At 34.8% G+C, this 14,184-nt stretch overlaps 1 long non-coding RNA gene across 1 annotated transcript; it reads right to left on the reverse strand.

Moving 5' to 3' along the window:
* Positions 1–1,175: 1,175 nt before the first annotated feature.
* On the reverse strand, positions 1,176–9,222 carry LOC119073916. The gene is made up of 3 exons (XR_005087107.1): positions 9,210–9,222; positions 5,857–5,860; positions 1,176–1,319 (listed from the first exon to the last, which is right to left on the reverse strand). It is a non-coding gene; the product is annotated as an uncharacterized LOC119073916 (long non-coding RNA).
* Between the last annotated feature and the right edge of the window lie 4,962 nt (positions 9,223–14,184).

Here is a 14,184-nt window from a genome sequence, read left to right on the forward strand (position 1 = left end):
TTTGAGAAAACGTCATGCCAGACTTCTGGACCCACCTAGTCCGACTCAACAATTGATAAAAAATAATAAACTACATACCGATAGCGTTGTTCCAGAGCACCGATAAAAATATTCAAAAGTACCAGTAACTTTTTACCGATAAAGTTTTTAAAATTTTCTGAGTTTTTGAAGCTTTTTCGAAGTTTTATAGGGGTATCCTGATATCACCAGAGGGATTCCTTTGAAAAACAGCCTACCGAAATCGGACGCATTTTCCAGTGGACTTTTTTATATGTGCCTAGAAAGGACTTCGACCCTAGAACCCAAAACCACTTTCAAAAAAATTCTTCGAAGCTTTTGTGACTGGTGAAAGGTGATCAAAAACCGAAAACTTGCACTTTTCTTACCAAAATTTCTCCGGGTACACGAGCCGTACATGGTCTTGTGGGGTGTCATTAGAAAGGTAATCACATGTACTATTGAGCCGAATAGAGACTCATTGGTTTTAAAATTAATCCACACTGAAATATGTGCAGTTGAAGTTTTCAACCGAAAACTTGCACTTTTCTTACCAATATTTCTCCAGTTACACGATCCGTACATGGTGGTGTGGGGTATCATTTGAACGGTAATTTTATGTGCTTTTGGGCCAAGTAGGGTCTTATGGGGTTTGGATGCATATGCGATGAATGAATGAATGAATGAATGAATCTTTATTTCATCGCCAAATACTGGCTGAATAAACGAAAATACAATTACAATAAATTAACAGTTTGCAACTTAAATTAAACAAAATTACAGCAATGACAATGACTCAATTGCAAAGACTACATAAGTCTAACGTTCCACAAATTCACGAGCTACGATACCATCGGGCCACCATTCACTTTTTACTATAGAGTCGAAAGCCTCCAAACCGACAGTAATTTTGAACGATACAGAGCTAATAGTTGAAAAATCCACAGAGGGCGAAACCAATATTTTACACGACACATCTTTAGCAGACGTTATTACGTTCTTCCGAATTAAGTAATTGACAATTTGTTCCTCGGTAACAGACGTTTTAAAATTGGCCACGTAAACTACTTTGCAGATCTCAGGGTTCGGCGAAACTGTACGTTGTGACTGAATGTGGCCAGTAGACGAATTACTTAGCACTTCGGCAAAAGAACTAGAATTAGTGGACAAGTTTGTGGGTTCCGATGGATCCTTTACAGTATCATCAACGGAATTACGATGTGGGCTGGATTGAGCAACATCAACATCAGATTGCGCGATTAATGAATCGGTCAGCAGATTCGATCCATTTAAGGCAGGAGTCTCGACCAAACAATTTTCGACTTGTTTTACGCTGATGAATTGAGTTGTGCAACATCGGGTTTCGATATTACAGATGTTAGCCGATTCGATCCATTTGTGACGGGGGACTTCATCAAACGATTTTCGGTTTTCGGCTTTACGTTCGTTGATGGACTCACCACTGATTGATCGGCGTTTCTAATGTGTTCTCCGGCGCTATTCGATCGATTTGGCAACATTACGGGACGATGACGATTCGGCTTTGCATTTGGAAAGGATTTCCGTTGGCGTTTGGCAGCAACTTGCGAGCGTTCGACGGGCGATGAGGTTGTTATAGCGATGGCTGAATTGACTTTATTGAATGACGGAGATGAAACGTTAAACGAGCGTGTTTGAAAGATGCATTCATCGCAGAACCATTGAAGATTTGGCATCTCTCGGTAGCACAACAGAGCATCTTTACTAAAGTTGACACATTCAGCATGGAAAGATTGACGGCAAAACCCATCACAAATAACTTTGTTTCGATTGTCATTTCGAAAGCAGTCATCGCACACCGTACAGTTGTTCATCTTTTCGATACAATGTCAACAATCAGCTGGAACGGTACAATCGAAACAGCAACAAGCGATATACGTTGAATGGCGATGTCGAGCGACTACAATAAAAGGCCGCTATTGTCTGTATAAAACACAATTCGTCGTTTATCACTGAACTTAATAATTCGACGATTATTGCCAAAAGAACACACAAACTGTCCGTAAACGTCGATATTTCATTAAAAAAACACTTCGTAACGTAAAATTAAACGACAAAACATCAATAATAGTTCATAAAACAGTCCAAATTAACAAAAATTCGAGCACGATCAAAACGAGTATTTTCGACAGCCGCCATACTCAACAATAGGGTCTTATGGGGTTTGGATGCATATGCGATGAAATATGAGAAGTTGAAATGTTTAAGTGCCCACATTTCATCGCATATGCATCCAAACCCCATAAGACCCTATTTGGCCCAAAAGCACATAAAATTACCTTTCAAATGATACCCCACACCACCATGTACGGCTCGTGTAACTAAAGAAATATTGATAAGAAAAGTGCAAGTTTTCTGTTTTTGATCACCTTTCACCAGTCACAAAAGCTTCGAAGAATTTTTTTGAAAGTGGTTTTGGGTTCTAGGGTCGAAGTCCTTTCTAGGAACCTATAAAAAGTTCCACTAGAAAACACGTCCGATTTCGGTAGGCTGTTTTTCAAAAGAATCCCTCAATAATTCAATTGTTATCAAAATGGTCCCAATAGAATATTTAGGGAATATTTAAGGATATTAATCAACACATTGTGTGAAAATGACTCGCATCAAACAATGATTCAGTAAGTTTCGGTTTCTGCATACGAACTGATTCATTGACGTCTTGAGTGACACGCCACAAATTTCACGAAAGAAAATATTAATTTAATGTCGCGAGCAAATCAACAAATTTACGAGCTTATTTCTGCAAGCTGAACCGAATTTTCTGAACATCTTTTGCAAATCACATTTGTCCCAAGCAATTTCAGTAATGAATGCAATAATGCTCATCATGTAGAAGTACCAAATGAGGAGCGGTATTGGAAATTTCTCATCCTGTTGTACGATATTATGATTTTTGTAAACAGTGAACTTCGTGAAGAAGTTTATAAATATTTTGTCGAGCTTTTCCTCTTCATAAACCAAGAATCCCCCGCAGTGTAACCGGCCAATTATATCGTTAATCCGTTCCATAAATGGAAAATCTGGGTCCATCTTATACGTGCCAAACTTCCTGAGCAAACGCGTCGAAGTCAAATAATATCCATCAATGCTGAACGATTTCTGGACGGTGAGTAAACCGTTTGCAAATGGAACTTCCGAAACAAAACACACTGACTTGTCGAACAAGGCAATGTGTTCTTTGATAAAGTCTGGTACGCTTTCTGGAGCGCGTAGTCACTTGTTCCAATCGCCACGAGGAAAGATGGTTTCTAGCTCCTCAATTACTAATTCACTGATTTTTTCGTGAAAGGTGTAAACAGGAAACGGTGACCTGAAATACAAAGAGAAAAATTTGTAATCACGCAGTAGAGCGCTACTAAGTTATATTCGTGATAGATATCACGAATGTGAGCTGTGGGTTGATCGTAATTTTCTTTCAAAACTACATGCTAGCGACAGTTTCAGCTATGAAAATTTCATGTTCAGAGATATATCTTGATTGTTCGCTCGTTAGCAAGGTAGATACTTCTTTTGACTTTCGCATGAATTTTTGAAACATTTTTTAGTTTTACCTGTACACATCCTCGATGGTACGAATCTGAGGTTGCAGGAACGGTCGTGTTAGATGACTTTGTAATCTAGACAGAACGTCATTTTCTATTATAAGCCCTGCAAACGTTAAGGGAAGGATGATGGTGGCTTCGACAAATGATAAGTTCTGGTATACTATTGCGTCGTTATCATTGATTAGAATGCTGAGAACATCAGCCACACTTTTAAAGATTGCGATTTCCGTCTTGTTTTTATACCGAGCGAGGCACAGACAAAGTATAGTCGCAACAATGGTAATAAAAAGAAACATGAAAATATTATCGGATGTTACTGCAAGCAGATAACCCATCAATTCTGTGTGTGGTAAAGCCTTTGGAACCACTATGGCGACAGCCGTCTGATAAAGGGGATAAAGTTGTATGGGTTGAATGTCATCAACGAATTCGTCTTGGTACACGTCAATCGAACAGTTTTCCAACATGTATTCAAAGTGAGCCTCACATCCCACCATTGCGGTAGCATTTAGAGTATCGATCACAAAAGGCCATATGTTTCGGTACATTAAATTTTCGTATGCAAAAATAATTGCCTGCTGGTGGAAATTCACATTCGTTTTTAGAAAAAAGTTTTCGTAATCTTGACTCTCTGTCAAATCTATCACATCGACTGTTCCAAGAGGATTGAAGCCAAATATGTCCAACGAACTAGACTCAACGTTTTTCGAGAAGACGACAAAGATGTTGACTATCTTCACGGTCCAACACCATTCGAAGAATGATCTAATGTCATCGACCAATTTGAATCGAGGAGAGAAAAAGACAATTTTCATGTCAATATTGAGCCGTTGAATTTTCTTCATTTCAGTCAACAAACGTAGATTTCCTTCGAAGGTGCTGTCGCTGGAAACAACCACCAGGAAAACACTTTTGCCATTGTTTCCGTTCACACTATCTAATCCTGTAATTCCTCCGCCTCCATTTCTGTCGAAAACATATACACTTTGTGGAGTGAATTCCAAGATTTCGCCTGTACGCAAGTAGCGACTAATGTCATCCAATGAGTCCAACAAGAAAATATTATGATCGAAACCGTAGAATTTGTTCAATCCTTTGATTAATTCATGCTCTTTGTGGTCACATTTTATCATTGAGACCATTGTTGAGAGCAGATTTATTATCGTTAGTAATTCCATCTTCGGACAACCGACAACACAGATATTTAAAAGTGAGTCTCGCTCGGATTAAGGTTCGAATGACACTCTACTAAATAACCACCACTTGTTTAATATTTTGTTTTTAATTTAATTGTCTAGCTGTGTACTTGATTGACGAGATAGCTGTGTTTGCGCAGCTAATCGCCAGTTATTATGCATTCTCGAAAATTCCGATATTTTATTGTTGGATGGATAGTACACTCAGGGCTCCATTTCACTTTCACCCCATATTTCAGCTGACAAACATCGTATCGTCGTCATCATTCGAGCAATGGCAGCCTCAAAAATGATGAAGTAGCGGTACCAGCAACATTGCCGAGACTAATCACCATTACTCTTTCGAGTACCGCACCTCTCCTATAACTAATCCGAAAGTGGCTAATAAAAATACATCCCCTAAATGGGGCGGTAGAACACACTATTAACTCTAAAAAGTGTACACCTACCGGGTTATTAGTGATTCTATTCTGATGACAGCACTGAAAAAGCATGACATCATTTGTGTACGACCTTTTGACTAAGCTACATTGAACAAAAAACATTCATCGAATTCAGCTGGTAGTTACTCGACTTATAGTTCAACATTCAAGAAAATTCTTAAATTAAATGAATAAATGAAAATGAACAGTATAGACTAGGACACCTAATAAAATCTGCTGGCAACACTGAAAACGTAGACTTGAAAGTGGACGAAAAACATTGTATACCACTAGGCGTAATTACTGGGTTTGGTATGCACTATATTTCCAACACAATTTATTTCAAATTACAAAGAATGAAAAACTTGTTGGATGGAATAGAATTTTCTACTGATTGATGCGAACTGAACGAGTTAAATTACCATCGACCCCTGTAATTAAGTAACGACGACGATAGAAGCTTTTAATTATTATATACGTCGAATTTGTTGCTTTAATAAATTAAAATAATTCAGCTATCCGTTTTTAATAGGACCGATTGAGGTATTTACTTAATGATATATCAAACGTAATGGTGTAGCTACTACACAGTGGAACCGAATCAAAATAAATCTCATTATATTCAAATTATGCTGCTTTTCTAGTAAATCACTGTACCTTTCTCGACGAATATTATTTACTCAGGAATTTTTTACCGCAAGTAAAAATTTGTACTCATAAAACATCAAAGGATTTTAACTGCCACGATGCACAGATTACGTGTATTTATTTATTATATATAAATAATAAACCTAAAATATAATCAACGGAAAAGGTGTGCTGGTTGTGTGCAAAATAAATTTGATGTTACATTCGGAGTAATAACTACGTAGGGATTTGTACTGTGCTACATTTTGTGAAGTTTTTTTTTCGTCATGTTTATGATGTAAAAAGGCAAAGATGTAGTTATTAGTCAGGACTAGGACAGTGTTCACTGCCCACCATCGCTACCAAGTTAAATCCTTTTAGAAAGGATATTCATCTGTTGTCGACAGTATAACGATGGAAATGATAACTACCGCGAAATGTGATTTTATACAGAAAAATAGATATTTAAACAAATGAAGTAAAAGATTTTGTATCGAACATTAGGTGGTAATTTGAAGGAAAGAAATCGGAGATTTAATGTTATTTCATGCAGCATTTGTAGACAGACGTTTGATAAGCAAAATTCTAAAATTCTTCTCGTTGCTTTTGATATTTTTCGCACCACTAGTCAAGCTGGCCAATATTTTATTTATTTTTTCATTTCAGACTTGATGCTTACGGTGACGATGATAAATGATAATGTTGTTAGATAACCTGTTAAATACCTGAAAATGCTATCATTGTGTAACGTTTATCTAATGAGATTTGAAGGGCTAGATTTCCGAGAAGGTTTTATTAGAGTTGTAACAAAACAAACACATATCCTCTCCATCTCGAAATTCGTCATTAATAATCGTTAATATGGCATGTGATAAACGTAGATTAATAAATACAAGCAAAAGTGTTCTTCTGCTTGCAAGCATTCATGTGTGCTATACATACAATCGTACATGCATGTCTGAAATGTGCCAGAGTAATATCGTTAAATAAATTGTCCTTAAGTCGATCAATATTTCCACAAACATTCTTTGATATTCATAACAAGATAAATAATTCTATGAAAAAAAGAGAAGAAGAAGCGAAACATACAAGAGATTTGGCAACAATTTTCTATGAGAAGAAATTGGTTTAGCTAATGTAAAAAGATACTATACATCCCTATAAACACAACATATCAACATGTTACCAAAGTAATATATATATAAAATAAAACGCATATTCTGTGCCACATGATATGTTGACAGCTAATTTCAGCTAACATTAACAGTCAAGACGGAAAATTTATTTTCTTGGCTGCGGCACAACACACAGTACAGTTGGAAGGGCTAGAAAAATATTCATAGCAAAAGAGAAGTCAACAAAGTGGCGGAACTTGCTAATCAAGGTTGACATAAATTAAATTATAACAAAATTTCTTGCCACATTTCGTGTTTGCTATGGAAGTACCCTATGGTAACGAAAATGTATTATCTGCCATTAACACATCTTGCAAATATATTTATTATAACTTTTGACATATTTGTACATCTGCACAAGCAATCATAAAATCTACATTGTATTGAATTATATATGGATTTAGTGGCACAATGTTTACGGATATGAATTATCCCTTTATTGGTAATTAGTTCTGACTTTTCATAGTTTCGAAATTTGATCATAATACTATGTAACATAAATCCAATTTGAAGCAAAATATGAGAAAGTGATCCACCACACCACTAGTTCCATAAGTTTATATGCAATGTCAGTTACATTTTGCCTTTCGCAGCAAGTATATATCAGCAATTTTACTAATGAATCTACATCTAAGAATTTTCAAGACATTGATTTTAAATCTTTTCCTTAATTTTTTTAAGTGCAAGTTTTTACACGAAATTACTGTTTTCGGATCATCCCAAATATTTCACATTGACATCATTACGAAGCATCACGGTGTCACTACAGATAAATGCGGATAAGATGAGAAGAACTGCACAGAAATATAAAAAAAACATCGTGCCACAACGACCTAATCTACATAAATCAGAGAGCTAAGTAATTTTTCCTGTTCACTAAAAACGAAAACGAATGAAAATCAAGTTTTCAGATGCAAAAATCTTAGCTGAAGCCCAGAGCGTGCATGAACATCATACAAACGGCATTCGTATCGCGTTATAAATCACAAAATCTGTTATGTCTTTTGTTTAATGCGTTTCTGAGTGTTTGGTATTTAAGCATAATCTCTTACTTCATTTGTTTTAGCACACATTTTTCTATATGAAACAGAGTTAACCAGAGATCATCGCTTACTTTTGTCGGTGCTGTCGATAACAGATGACTAGCTGTTTCTAATTTGTTGATATTTTTTTTATTCCTTTACTGTAACAATAGAGTTGGGCCAAGATTTTATTAAAATTATATTCGTAGATAGGATTTACGAGAAGCTAACGACTTTCGCATTTCATGACAAAAATTGTAAAGTCTAACACAATATTTGAAAAGTACTTTAACCATTAATCGGATTAATCGTTTATTTTGGAGTACTAGATTTAGTTTCTGGATTATCAAAAAATCAGTTCTCAATCCGAAAAATTTCAGTGATGACATGTTCAAATGTTTATGCGGACAGTATCCGTATTATACTAATAATTCCGTTTTTACCCAATACACTCGGCATGGTACATATATAATAGAAATGATTTCAGAATTCATATAATGCTATGAGGCATGCATAAACGACTCGAAAGAAATGTAAACTGTAATTGTCCGTCCTCTCTTTATGCAAACACAGTTTCCACTAGCACCATCTTCTTGCACATTCGATCAAGAGTTTGTTTTTTGTTCGGGTCATTGGATGTCTCGCTTCATCAAGTCACGATTTTGACCTGCAAAGATCGTCTATAGAGTAGTGCTGTTTAAAAAGTGATCATTTGCGAAAAATTTCCATCGGTTTCGAACAAATTTATCGGCGAAATCATACGCTCAATTGGCAACAATTTTTTTTGTCGGGTGGAAAATGAACAATCTAATGTAGCATCAGGCATGGGAAATTGGAAAATCTCATTGAAAATGTCGAAAATGGTTGATGTTTATATTCTATTTCACTATCTTCGATTGAATTGTTATTGTTGAGCTTCGTATTTTATGGTTCAACTATGAATAAAGTACATCACGTTTTCAAATAAAACGAAATAAATAAAGCGAGATAATGCGAAATTTCCATATTTACTACACTACATAGCACACATTCGAGCTTTGCATAAAACATATCTTACGTATCGTTTCGTTATATTTATGTTTTCTCTGATCTGATGGAAAATATTTCTATATTGTTTCAGAAACTGAAATGCACATAAAATGTGTCTTCCATTTTAAATGTGTAGAGTAAATTGATATTTTATGACTTTTCCTTTATTATCAAAGTGTCGGCTTAATTTGTGAAATAGAGATCACAAAAAAAAACGACAAAACGAAACGAAACGAAATGTTTTTGTGTTCATTTACTTTAAAGTGTGCAGAGAAATCAAATCGTATGATTTCTTCTTCGGCAGTGCGAAAGTTACTGGATATAATAACAATAAAAGAAACATATTTCACATGAGATTTTACTATCGAACGATAAAAGTGTCTTCTGGGTGCAAATTAAACGAAATGTTTTCTTTTGCCGAAATGATTGTTCCCTCGCGATTCGCAATTGCTTGACGCTGCCAGTATATCCTAAATTAGAGCAGGCAATTAGTTTTGATTAAACGCAAAATAAGAGGCTCGCAAAAAAAATTAACAAACGAAAAATAAATAAATTTTGGTTTCTGTCAATTTGGCCGCCAGTCTTCTTTTTCTGACCCCAGTTTTTTCAGTGAATATGTACAAACCAGGTGAAATCACCATGTTCTCCCGTTTGTATGAACAGACCATACCTGGTTTGTACATTCATTGAGTTTTTTGGGAGCTACGAACAAAAGTGACATTGTTAAGCTACAAATTTCAAGCAGAAATTGTACTAGGTGAATTTACTAATACCAACGCACTTCAAGCAAAAATGCTTCGAGTGACAGCAACTGAATATCTTTTTTAGAAAAAGTTTCTCAAATTTCTTAATTTTCTTCATTTTACCTTATTTTTTACATTTTTCTACAATTTTCTTCAATTTTCTACATTTTCTGAAAAGTTTTTCTAAAAGATAGGCAGTGGTGACAGCTGACAAATAGAGTACTATTTTGTATAAAACAATTTTCCAGATTCGTTTACAATGTTAAAATTTCATTTTTTTTGCCATGCAACTCTTTTTTCGTATCTCTTCGTATGTAACTTTGTTTCGTCCAAAAAGTGCATGAAAAACAATGAAAATTAAAACCAAAATCAGAGAACAAACCACCAACCTTTTAGTCATCTGTTATCGATAACGTCGACAAAAATAATAACACGCTCTGAGTAATATGGTCCTTTATACAGTAAAGTGAATGTTTAAAAAAATGAAGTACAAGATTTGAAGTCAACAGATTAAAAATACTTTGATCGATGCTTGCCGTCTGTAACAGGCTAAGCACCCAAGAAGAAGAAGAAGAAGTCTTAGCAACCGTGAGAGAATATGTCCCTTTTACGTCTCTGATAAGGGCTGCTAAACAAAGTGCGTATGTCCATTGTTTGAAAGATTGTGTCAAAAGAAATGAAGATATAAACAGGGAAAAAATTTTCCAGACGGGGAGAGGGTGAGAAGTCGCTACGCTACCACCTTCTTCAAGTCTGTGTTGCATTTGAGACTTTTGAGTTCCGCATGCGAAATTGTTTATTGACAATCGTCCCCGCCTTTAGAAATGCAAAATTCTCAGATTAAAATCTCAAGTTTAGTAATTTATTCAATGGAATTTGACAAAGGAAAATAACTGAGTCATTAGTGGCCGTCGACAACATTTTATCATATTTTGACATTTTCTCTAAGAATTTCAAACAATTGTGAAGATGAGTTGTCGTGACTTTTTTCTTCGGGAAATGTATCCCTGGTTGAGTTTGTGCTATAATTGACCTGAATTCAAACAGATATCGACACTTAATAAATATGTAAAATATTAATATTAAATGACTGCGAAGAAGGATGGGCTATGAACGATGTGAAAGTTTTTTTTTGTATCCCCGATGTTGTATTTGTTCAACGTTTAGTAATGAAAGCCAAAACTAACTGATGATCAATTCATGTACACGTCATTAAATATGAAAAAGGAGTTTGTATATGAACACTAAAATGATTTTATTTTGCTGACTTTTTCGGTCAATACATTTTCGGTGTGTATATACACACATTATATGACATCCTGCCTGGAGAGACATGATAAATATATAGTATATTGTGTACGATTTTGTCGAAAAATGTACATAACACACAAAATTGTATCGAAGCAAAAAAGGTTTTCCACTTTGGGATGACAGACCCCAGAAATTAAGACGAAAAACTTTGATTAATGTTTATCATGGTCTATGAACGATAAACTGAACATGAAATCAACAAATGAGTTCATAGATTTATATCTCAATTAATTCCAACGCAAAGAGGGGAGACTTTCGTCTATACGTACACTGTACACTCTACAATGGATACATTAAAAGGAAATTAAAATTAATTATGAAATTTTAAATAATATAAGAAATTGCTATTTCGACAGGACTCAATCTTCTTCGGAACTTTATCATCAACATTATACACACACATACACATCTTGGGTTAGTCCAACCTTTAGATTGGTTGTTTAGTATAATAAATTTGATTTATTACAGAGTTAATTGAAAATAGAACAAGGAAATACTTGTAATCGCTGTAACTCAATATGTCTTGTAATTTGGTAAATTTTGGTGACGTCAGTATTAACCAGCCGAAGCTTAGAGATTTTGTGTATGCAAATTGTGATGGTTATATCGGAGTACCTAAACCTTCAAGAAGAAATTAGTTTGCTCCCAAACGTTCGTCGAAAATCAATCTCAAGTAATAGAGAAAAGGGGTGGGGGTGGTAAGGTGCGTCAGTCATCGGTCGTCAATTTCTCTGTTGTTGACTTAAAACTTCTCTCTGAAAATCTGCCTTTAGGTGCTACCCACAAAAAAGATGATGTCTTTTATAAATAGGGAAGTGGAAGGAGTGCCCACAATAGCCACAATAGGCATGAATAAATCGCATCGCACAAAACTGAACTATTTGAACAGATTCATATCCTGTCTACTCTAGACTATCCGATGAATGCAAATTTTAGATGCCTTTATATTGAACATATATATTCACACTGCCGGCAACAGTGTTCTACCTTATATATGTTTCGCCATACCGCAGTCACTCTAAAAATCATTGCACTTTAGGTTGTTTTTTTTTCTTCTGAAAAGTGATGGAAATTTGTACGGTTCTAAAACTCACTCATGTACGTTTTTACGTTCCATTGAAACATTTTATTGTGTCGTACAATCCATTCAATTCCAAAATGGAATTTTCTTTGGAGAGAACACATTATGAAATGTGTCTGTCGTCAAAGTCAAACGAAACTATATTTTTGTGTGGCGCGTTGTTGTTTTTTTCCTCCTTCTTTCTTTTCCTTCTGTTATTTCAATCAAGATTTCAATGGAGTTGTTTGCTGCTATAACAGTGAAAAGACTGTAAAGACAACGACCTTAATCTCGATCTGGTCTATTGAAATAGTACATTTCATTTTTGCTAAAACCATTTTCCATAGAAATTTTTCTGTCGTTAAGAATTAAAAAAATTTCATGTATAACACAAAATAAACGTTTTCGAAAATGTTATACCGGGGAATTTTGTTTAATAATAAAAAAAACGAAGACGAAACAGAGCACACAGCTCACACAAAACACGTATACAACCAAAAACATTTTCTTTCTGTTCCGAAATTAATTACATTATCAAAAGGCTCTTCTTCGGTCCCCGATATCTTCTGCATACTTATACAAAATTGTCATCTTTGAAAGAACTTTATCAAAGTAGCTATATAAGCGAAAAGACTTTATTGGTTTTTGTTGGAAATATTTTTCGTTTTACAAAGAGAGGACGGGTGTACCGAAAAAGTTCAATGGTCGTCTTTTTTAGTGCGAGTTTCAATGAAATCCCAATTGTAAAGTTAATCCTAATAAAACTCGTTTTTATGGGGCATCGCAATTTACATTTGAATTGGATATAATAATGCGAGGTGATATAAATTAAAATTCTTAAAGACAGCATTCATCGCGCCTTTACAAAATATAAATCTAATCCCTGGCATACATATCCAACCATTCCAGCCATCTATCTATATATCTATCCATTCACATTACGCAACTAAAGAGAGGAGGGTATTTGCTAGAACATCGTAAAAAATATTTTTGTATAAACGGAATGTGTGTGGCAAATAATTTATTTTGAAAATCTTTTCTATTATGTTGTATTATTTTGGGGACGGTGCGTATCCGAACAACAATGAAAAGGGTGCTAAAAATATATAATTTATGAGCTAATTTAGCCAGGAACTCATAAAGTTATTGCCTGTATGCTTATAATGTTCAATTACCATTTTTTTTTTCTTCTCTCATCTCTTTTGGATGAATGGAAAAATGAAAATCTTCCATGTTTGAACAACTTTTATTGGACATTTTCCGTATATCAATTTGGGATTTATTTCAAAAATAAAATTTTAATGTTGCTACCTTTTGTTGTTTCGTGTTGGTTGTTTTTTTTTGTTCTTCTTCTTCTTGGGCACGACGTGTATACGGAAGAGAAATCTATGTCAAGTCAAACATTTCTTTGGAAGACGAAAAGTGTATATTATGGCCGATTGTGTGTGTGTGTCCGCATATATACGATACGTACATATGATTATACGGCATACCTCTGCGAATGTTTTATAGAAAATTCCTCTAAAAGTTTTATTTAATCAATTCCCCGGAGATTTCGCTACATAACTGACGTTGACGAATTGTTTTATTATCTTGTTTTTAGTGGTCACAAACTGTAAAGATATCTGTACTATAGAAAATTGTTCCTAGTTACGTTTTTACATACGTTTGTCGGATACGTCCGTATATAGATATATAATGGAATACGGCACCGCACACACACCGAACATCTTTTAAGGGATTTTTATCTTATGTCGCAATGTCAGTATATAGCTTTATGGTAGATTTAGTTCGTAATGTTTTGTTGACTTGATGTTAACAAATAAAGAACGAAATTACAAACTGGATATGAATGGGGGTTTGTGTCGGTTTTGATGGATTTTTATCATCGAAATAAAAAATGTTCCATTTTTATGCCTCATGAACATTATAGTTTTCGTTTAATTCTGATATGTTTGGATCGTAATGAAAAGGAAAATAAATTCTCATCTCCGGAGTCCGGACACACTTAAGGAAGA

The sequence above is a fragment of the Bradysia coprophila genome, unplaced genomic scaffold (assembly GCF_014529535.1).
Source record: "Bradysia coprophila strain Holo2 unplaced genomic scaffold, BU_Bcop_v1 contig_138, whole genome shotgun sequence".
Taxonomy (NCBI): Eukaryota; Metazoa; Arthropoda; class Insecta; order Diptera; family Sciaridae; genus Bradysia; species Bradysia coprophila.